Source organism: Ambystoma mexicanum, chromosome 4p, assembly GCF_040938575.1.
Source record: "Ambystoma mexicanum isolate Mex_15411 chromosome 4p, UKY_AmexF1_1, whole genome shotgun sequence".
In the NCBI taxonomy this organism is placed as follows: Eukaryota; Metazoa; Chordata; class Amphibia; order Caudata; family Ambystomatidae; genus Ambystoma; species Ambystoma mexicanum.
The window spans coordinates 843,342,976-843,348,975 of NC_090927.1; the positions used below are offsets into that span (position 1 = coordinate 843,342,976).

The 6,000-nt window shown below is 48.0% G+C and overlaps 17 non-coding genes and 5 pseudogenes across 17 annotated transcripts; all 22 read right to left on the bottom strand.

Moving 5' to 3' along the window:
- Positions 1-64: 64 nt before the first annotated feature.
- Positions 65-183, bottom strand: LOC138463839 (5S ribosomal RNA). The gene has a single exon (XR_011266424.1). It is a non-coding gene; the product is annotated as a 5S ribosomal RNA (ribosomal RNA).
- Positions 184-289: 106 nt separating this feature from the next.
- LOC138463730 (5S ribosomal RNA) lies at positions 290-408 on the bottom strand. The gene has a single exon (XR_011266316.1). It is a non-coding gene; the product is annotated as a 5S ribosomal RNA (ribosomal RNA).
- Positions 409-514: 106 nt separating this feature from the next.
- LOC138454025 (5S ribosomal RNA) lies at positions 515-633 on the bottom strand. The gene has a single exon (XR_011260720.1). It is a non-coding gene; the product is annotated as a 5S ribosomal RNA (ribosomal RNA).
- Positions 634-1,096: 463 nt separating this feature from the next.
- On the bottom strand, positions 1,097-1,205 carry LOC138456629 (5S ribosomal RNA; annotated as a pseudogene).
- A 106-nt stretch (positions 1,206-1,311) lies between these two features.
- Positions 1,312-1,430, bottom strand: LOC138459259 (5S ribosomal RNA). Its single transcript, XR_011262565.1, has one exon. It is a non-coding gene; the product is annotated as a 5S ribosomal RNA (ribosomal RNA).
- A 106-nt stretch (positions 1,431-1,536) lies between these two features.
- LOC138455442 (5S ribosomal RNA) lies at positions 1,537-1,655 on the bottom strand (annotated as a pseudogene).
- A 106-nt stretch (positions 1,656-1,761) lies between these two features.
- Positions 1,762-1,880, bottom strand: LOC138461829 (5S ribosomal RNA). The gene has a single exon (XR_011264436.1). It is a non-coding gene; the product is annotated as a 5S ribosomal RNA (ribosomal RNA).
- A 106-nt stretch (positions 1,881-1,986) lies between these two features.
- Positions 1,987-2,105, bottom strand: LOC138459271 (5S ribosomal RNA). Its single transcript, XR_011262567.1, has one exon. It is a non-coding gene; the product is annotated as a 5S ribosomal RNA (ribosomal RNA).
- Positions 2,106-2,211: 106 nt separating this feature from the next.
- On the bottom strand, positions 2,212-2,330 carry LOC138461937 (5S ribosomal RNA). Its single transcript, XR_011264543.1, has one exon. It is a non-coding gene; the product is annotated as a 5S ribosomal RNA (ribosomal RNA).
- Positions 2,331-2,436: 106 nt separating this feature from the next.
- LOC138463743 (5S ribosomal RNA) lies at positions 2,437-2,555 on the bottom strand. The gene has a single exon (XR_011266328.1). It is a non-coding gene; the product is annotated as a 5S ribosomal RNA (ribosomal RNA).
- A 106-nt stretch (positions 2,556-2,661) lies between these two features.
- LOC138461208 (5S ribosomal RNA) lies at positions 2,662-2,780 on the bottom strand. Its single transcript, XR_011263837.1, has one exon. It is a non-coding gene; the product is annotated as a 5S ribosomal RNA (ribosomal RNA).
- A 463-nt stretch (positions 2,781-3,243) lies between these two features.
- Positions 3,244-3,352, bottom strand: LOC138456488 (5S ribosomal RNA; annotated as a pseudogene).
- Positions 3,353-3,458: 106 nt separating this feature from the next.
- LOC138464729 (5S ribosomal RNA) lies at positions 3,459-3,577 on the bottom strand. Its single transcript, XR_011267306.1, has one exon. It is a non-coding gene; the product is annotated as a 5S ribosomal RNA (ribosomal RNA).
- Positions 3,578-3,683: 106 nt separating this feature from the next.
- Positions 3,684-3,802, bottom strand: LOC138463840 (5S ribosomal RNA). The gene has a single exon (XR_011266425.1). It is a non-coding gene; the product is annotated as a 5S ribosomal RNA (ribosomal RNA).
- Positions 3,803-3,908: 106 nt separating this feature from the next.
- Positions 3,909-4,027, bottom strand: LOC138464226 (5S ribosomal RNA). Its single transcript, XR_011266808.1, has one exon. It is a non-coding gene; the product is annotated as a 5S ribosomal RNA (ribosomal RNA).
- Positions 4,028-4,133: 106 nt separating this feature from the next.
- On the bottom strand, positions 4,134-4,252 carry LOC138461209 (5S ribosomal RNA). Its single transcript, XR_011263838.1, has one exon. It is a non-coding gene; the product is annotated as a 5S ribosomal RNA (ribosomal RNA).
- A 463-nt stretch (positions 4,253-4,715) lies between these two features.
- On the bottom strand, positions 4,716-4,824 carry LOC138456631 (5S ribosomal RNA; annotated as a pseudogene).
- A 106-nt stretch (positions 4,825-4,930) lies between these two features.
- LOC138461810 (5S ribosomal RNA) lies at positions 4,931-5,049 on the bottom strand. The gene has a single exon (XR_011264417.1). It is a non-coding gene; the product is annotated as a 5S ribosomal RNA (ribosomal RNA).
- A 106-nt stretch (positions 5,050-5,155) lies between these two features.
- Positions 5,156-5,274, bottom strand: LOC138463756 (5S ribosomal RNA). The gene has a single exon (XR_011266341.1). It is a non-coding gene; the product is annotated as a 5S ribosomal RNA (ribosomal RNA).
- A 106-nt stretch (positions 5,275-5,380) lies between these two features.
- Positions 5,381-5,489, bottom strand: LOC138456413 (5S ribosomal RNA; annotated as a pseudogene).
- Positions 5,490-5,595: 106 nt separating this feature from the next.
- LOC138454232 (5S ribosomal RNA) lies at positions 5,596-5,714 on the bottom strand. The gene has a single exon (XR_011260918.1). It is a non-coding gene; the product is annotated as a 5S ribosomal RNA (ribosomal RNA).
- A 106-nt stretch (positions 5,715-5,820) lies between these two features.
- LOC138462740 (5S ribosomal RNA) lies at positions 5,821-5,939 on the bottom strand. The gene has a single exon (XR_011265333.1). It is a non-coding gene; the product is annotated as a 5S ribosomal RNA (ribosomal RNA).
- Positions 5,940-6,000: the final 61 nt, after the last annotated feature.

Genomic DNA, 6,000 nt, shown 5'->3' on the forward strand with positions numbered 1-6,000 from the left:
TAGACCTTGCAGTTTTGAAAGGCAATTGAGAAATGGCTCACTTCCTGAACTTGGAGCACAAAAAAGCCTACAGCACCTGGTATTCCCAGGCGGTCTCCCATCCAAGTACTAACGAGGCCCGACACTGCTTAGCTTCCGAGATCAGACGAGATCGGACGCATTCAGTGTGGTGTGGCCGTAGGCTCTGGGCCTTGTGAGTTTTGTACTTTTAAGCATCTAGTCGGCTAGACCTTGCAGTTTTGAAAGGCAATTGAGAAATGGCTCACTTCCTGAACTTGGAGTACAAAAAAGCCTACAGCACCTGGTATTCCCAGGCGGTCTCCCATCCAGGTACTAACTAGGCCCGACACTGCTTAGCTTCTGAGATCAGACGAGATCAGGCGCATTCAGTGTGGTGTGGCCGTAGGCTCTGGGCCTAGTGAGTTTTGTACTTTTAAGCATCTAGTCGGCTAGACCTTGCAGTTTTAAAAGGCAATTGAGAAAGGGCTCACTTCCTGAACTTGGAGCACAAAAAAGCCTACAGCACCTGGTATTCCCAGGCAGTCTCCCATGCAGGTACTAACTAGGCCTGACACTGCTTAACTTCCGAGATCAGACGAGATCGGGTGCATTCAGTGTGGTGTGGCCGTAGGCTCTAGGAATGCTAAGAATATTACTCTTATGCATTTGCATTTAGTAAGCTAAGCCATGCAGCCACTTGCAACATGATACCACGCTCATCGCTCGATCAGGCTCGATCAGGCGAGATATATAAGACTGGTGGGCCCATTCAGGACTCCTATGTCTGGTAGGATAACTTTAATTCATCCATCCTGTGTCTGTTGCAGGGAGGTGGAGAGAACAATCAACACAATAATGGTTTTCTTTCATGCCTCTTGAAGGACTCAATATTCTCTGTACTGCATTACATGTGAAAGTCGATTTATTACCCATGAACACACTACCTGTATGCTAATTCTATGTAAAAAGGTAGCTCCAGCCCTCATGATGTTGTCCAACATTTCCGCTATAAAACGGGATACAATTATTTTGGAAACATACCAAATTTGAAAAATAATTGAGAAGTTGCGCAATTACTAATCATGGAGCACAAAAAAGCCTACAGCACCTGGTATTCCCAGGCAGTCTCCCATCCAGGTACTAACTAGGCCCGACCCTGCTTAGCTTCCGAGATCGGGCGCATTCAGTGTGGTGTGGCCGTAGGCTCTGGGCCTAGTGAGTTTTGTACTTTTAAGCATCTAGTCGGCTAGACCTTGCAGTTTTGAAAGGCAATTGTGAAATGGCTCACTTCCTGAACTTGGAGCACAAAAAAGCCTACAGCACCTGGTATTCCCAGGTGGTCTCCCATCCAGGTACTAACTAGGCCCGACACTGCTTAGCTTCCGAGATCAGACGAGATCGGGCGCAATCAGTGTGGTGTGGCCGTAGGCTCTGGGCCTAGTGAGTTTTGTACTTTTAAGCATCTAGTCAGCTAGACCTTGCAGTTTTGAAAGGCAATTGAGAAATGGCTCACTTCCTGAACTTGGAGCACAAAAAAGCCTACAGCACCTGGTATTCTCAGGCGGTCTCCCATCCAGGTACTAACGAGGCCCGACACTGCTTAGCTTCCGAGATCAGACGAGTTCTGGCGCATTCAGTGTGGTGTGGCCGTAGGCTCTGGGCTTTGTGAGTTTTGTACTTTTAAGCATCTAGTCGGCTAGACCTTGCAGTTTTGAAAGGCAATTGAGAAATGGCTCACTTCCTGAACTTGGAGTACAAAAAAGCCTACAGCACCTGGTATTCCCAGGCGGTCTCCCATCCAGGTACTAACTAGGCCCGACACTGCTTAGCTTCTGAGATCAGACGAGATCAGGCGCATTCAGTGGGGTGTGGCCGTAGGCTCTAGACCTAGTGAGTTTTGTACTTTTAAGCATCTAGTCGGCTAGACCTTGCAGTTTTGAAAGGCAATTGTGAAATGGCTCACTTCCTGAACTTGGAGCACAAAAAAGCCTACAGCACCTGGTATTCCCAGGTGGTCTCCCATCCAGGTACTAACTAGGCCCGACACTGCTTAGCTTCCGAGATCAGACGAGATCGGGCGCAATCAGTGTGGTGTGGCCGTAGGCTCTGGGCCTAGTGAGTTTTGTACTTTTAAGCATCTAGTCAGCTAGACCTTGCAGTTTTGAAAGGCAATTGAGAAATGGCTCACTTCCTGAACTTGGAGCACAAAAAAGCCTACAGCACCTGGTATTCCCAGGCGGTCTCCCATCCAGGTACTAACGAGGCCCGACACTGCTTAGCTTCCGAGATCAGACGAGATCGGGCGCATTCAGTGTGGTGTGGCCGTAGGCTCTGGGCCTTGTGAGTTTTGTACTTTTAAGCATCTAGTCGGCTAGACCTTGCAGTTTTGAAAGGCAATTGAGAAATGGCTCACTTCCTGAACTTGGAGTACAAAAAAGCCTACAGCACCTGGTATTCCCAGGCGGTCTCCCATCCAGGTACTAACTAGGCCCGACACTGCTTAGCTTCTGAGATCAGACGAGATCAGGCGCATTCAGTGTGGTGTGGCCGTAGGCTCTGGGCCTAGTGAGTTTTGTACTTTTAAGCATCTAGTCGGCTAGACCTTGCAGTTTTAAAAGGCAATTGAGAAAGGGCTCACTTCCTGAACTTGGAGCACAAAAAAGCCTACAGCACCTGGTATTCCCAGGCGGTCTCCCATCCAGGTACTAACTAGGCCTGACACTGCTTAACTTCCGAGATCAGACGAGATCGGGTGCATTCAGTGTGGTGTGGCCGTAGGCTCTAGGAATGCTAAGAATATTACTCTTATGCATTTGCATTTAGTAAGCTAAGCCATGCAGCCACTTGCAACATGATACCACGCTCATCGCTCGATCAGGCTCGATCAGGCGAGATATATAAGACTGGTGGGCCCATTCAGGACTCCTATGTCTGGTAGGATAACTTTAATTCATCCATCCTGTGTCTGTTGCAGGGAGGTGGAGAGAACAATCAACACAATAATGGTTTTCTTTCATGCCTCTTGAAGGACTCAATATTCTCTGTACTGCATTACATGTGAAAGTCGATTTATTACCCATTAACACACTACCTGTATGCTAATTCTATGTAAAAAGGTAGCTCCAGCCCTCATGATGTTGTCCAACATTTCCGCTATAAAACGGGATACAATTATTTTGGAAACATACCAAATTTGAAAAATAATTGAGAAGTTGCGCAATTACTAATCATGGAGCACAAAAAAGCCTACAGCACCTGGTATTCCCAGGCAGTCTCCCATCCAGGTACTAACTAGGCCCTACCCTGCTTAGCTTCCGAGATCGGGCGCATTCAGTGTGGTGTGGCCGTAGGCTCTGGGCCTAGTGAGTTTTGTACTTTTAAGCATCTAGTCGGCTAGACCTTGCAGTTTTGAAAGGCAATTGTGAAATGGCTCACTTCCTGAACTTGGAGCACAAAAAAGCCTACAGCACCTGGTATTCCCAGGTGGTCTCCCATCCAGGTACTAACTAGGCCCGACACTGCTTAGCTTCCGAGATCAGACTAGATCGGGCGCAATCAGTGTGGTGTGGCCGTAGGCTCTGGGCCTTGTGAGTTTTGTACTATTAAGCATCTAGTCAGCTAGACCTTGCAGTTTTGAAAGGCAATTGAGAAATGGCTCACTTCCTGAACTTGGAGCACAAAAAAGCCTACAGCACCTGGTATTCCCAGGCGGTCTCCCATCCAAGTACTAACGAGGCCCGACACTGCTTAGCTTCCGAGATCAGACGAGATCGGACGCATTCAGTGTGGTGTGGCCGTAGGCTCTGGGCCTTTTGAGTTTTGTACTTTTAAGCATCTAGTCGGCTAGACCTTGCAGTTTTGAAAGGCAATTGAGAAATGGCTCACTTCCTGAACTTGGAGTACAAAAAAGCCTACAGCACCTGGTATTCCCAGGCGGTCTCCCATCCAGGTACTAACTAGGCCCGACACTGCTTAGCTTCTGAGATCAGACGAGATCAGGCGCATTCAGTGTGGTGTGGCGGTAGGCTCTGGGCCTAGTGAGTTTTGTACTTTTAAGCATCTAGTCGGCTAGACCTTGCAGTTTTAAAAGGCAATTGAGAAAGGGCTCACTTCCTGAACTTGGAGCACAAAAAAGCCTACAGCACCTGGTATTCCCAGGCGGTCTCCCATCCAGGTACTAACTAGGCCTGACACTGCTTAACTTCCGAGATCAGACGAGATCGGGTGCATTCAGTGTGGTGTGGCCGTAGGCTCTAGGAATGCTAAGAATATTACTCTTATGCATTTGCATTTAGTAAGCTAAGCCATGCAGCCACTTGCAACATGATACCACGCTCATCGCTCGATCAGGCTCGATCAGGCGAGATATATAAGACTGGTGGGCCCATTCAGGACTCCTATGTCTGGTAGGATAACTTTAATTCATCCATCCTGTGTCTGTTGCAGGGAGGTGGAGAGAACAATCAACACAATAATGGTTTTCTTTCATGCCTCTTGAAGGACTCAATATTCTCTGTACTGCATTACATGTGAAAGTCGATTTATTACCCATGAACACACTACCTGTATGCTAATTCTATGTAAAAAGGTAGCTCCAGCCCTCATGATGTTGTCCAACATTTCCGCTATAAAACGGGATACAATTATTTTGGAAACATACCAAATTTGAAAAATAATTGAGAAGTTGCGCAATTACTAATCATGGAGCACAAAAAAGCCTACAGCACCTGGTATTCCCAGGCAGTCTCCCATCCAGGTACTAACTAGGCCCGACCCTGCTTAGCTTCCGAGATCGGGCGCATTCAGTGTGGTGTGGCCGTAGGCTCTGGGCCTAGTGAGTTTTGTACTTTTAAGCATCTAGTCGGCTAGACCTTGCAGTTTTGAAAGGCAATTGTGAAATGGCTCACTTCCTGAACTTGGAGCACAAAAAAGCCTACAGCACCTGGTATTCCCAGGTGGTCTCCCATCCAGGTACTAACGAGGCCCGACACTGCTTAGCTTCCGAGATCAGACGAGATCGGGCGCATTCAGTGTGGTGTGGCCGTAGGCTCTGGGCCTTGTGAGTTTTGTACTTTTAAGCATCTAGTCGGCTAGACCTTGCAGTTTTGAAAGGCAATTGAGAAATGGCTCACTTCCTGAACTTGGAGTACAAAAAAGCCTACAGCACCTGGTATTCCCAGGCGGTCTCCCATCCAGGTACTAACTAGGCCCGACACTGCTTAGCTTCTGAGATCAGACGAGATCAGGCGCATTCAGTGTGGTGTGGCCGTAGGCTCTAGACCTAGTGAGTTTTGTACTTTTAAGCATCTAGTCGGCTAGACCTTGCAGTTTTGAAAGGCAATTGTGAAATGGCTCACTTCCTGAACTTGGAGCACAAAAAAGCCTACAGCACCTGGTATTCCCAGGTGGTCTCCCATCCAGGTACTAACTAGGCCCGACACTGCTTAGCTTCCGAGATCAGGCGCAATCAGTGTGGTGTGGCCATAGGCTCTGGGCCTAGTGAGTTTTGTACTTTTAAGCATCTAGTCAGCTAGACCTTGCAGTTTTGAAAGGCAATTGAGAAATGGCTCACTTCCTGAACTTGGAGCACAAAAAAGCCCACAGCACCTGGTATTCCCAGGCGGTCTCCCATCCAGGTACTAACGAGGCCCGACACTGCTTAGCTTCCAAGATCAGACGAGATCGGGCGCATTCAGTGTGGTGTGGCCGTAGGCTCTGGGCCTTGTGAGTTTTGTACTTTTAAGCATCTAGTCGGCTAGACCTTGCAGTTTTGAAAGGCAATTGAGAAATGGCTCACTTCCTGAACTTGGAGTACAAAAAAGCCTACAGCACCTGGTATTCCCAGGCGGTCTCCCATCCAGGTACTAACTAGGCCCGACACTGCTTAGCTTCTGAGATCAGACGAGATCAGGCGCATTCAGTGTGATGTGGCCGTAGGCTCTGGGCCTAGTGAGTTTTGTACTTTTAAGCATCTAGTCGGCTAGACCTTGCAGTTTTAAA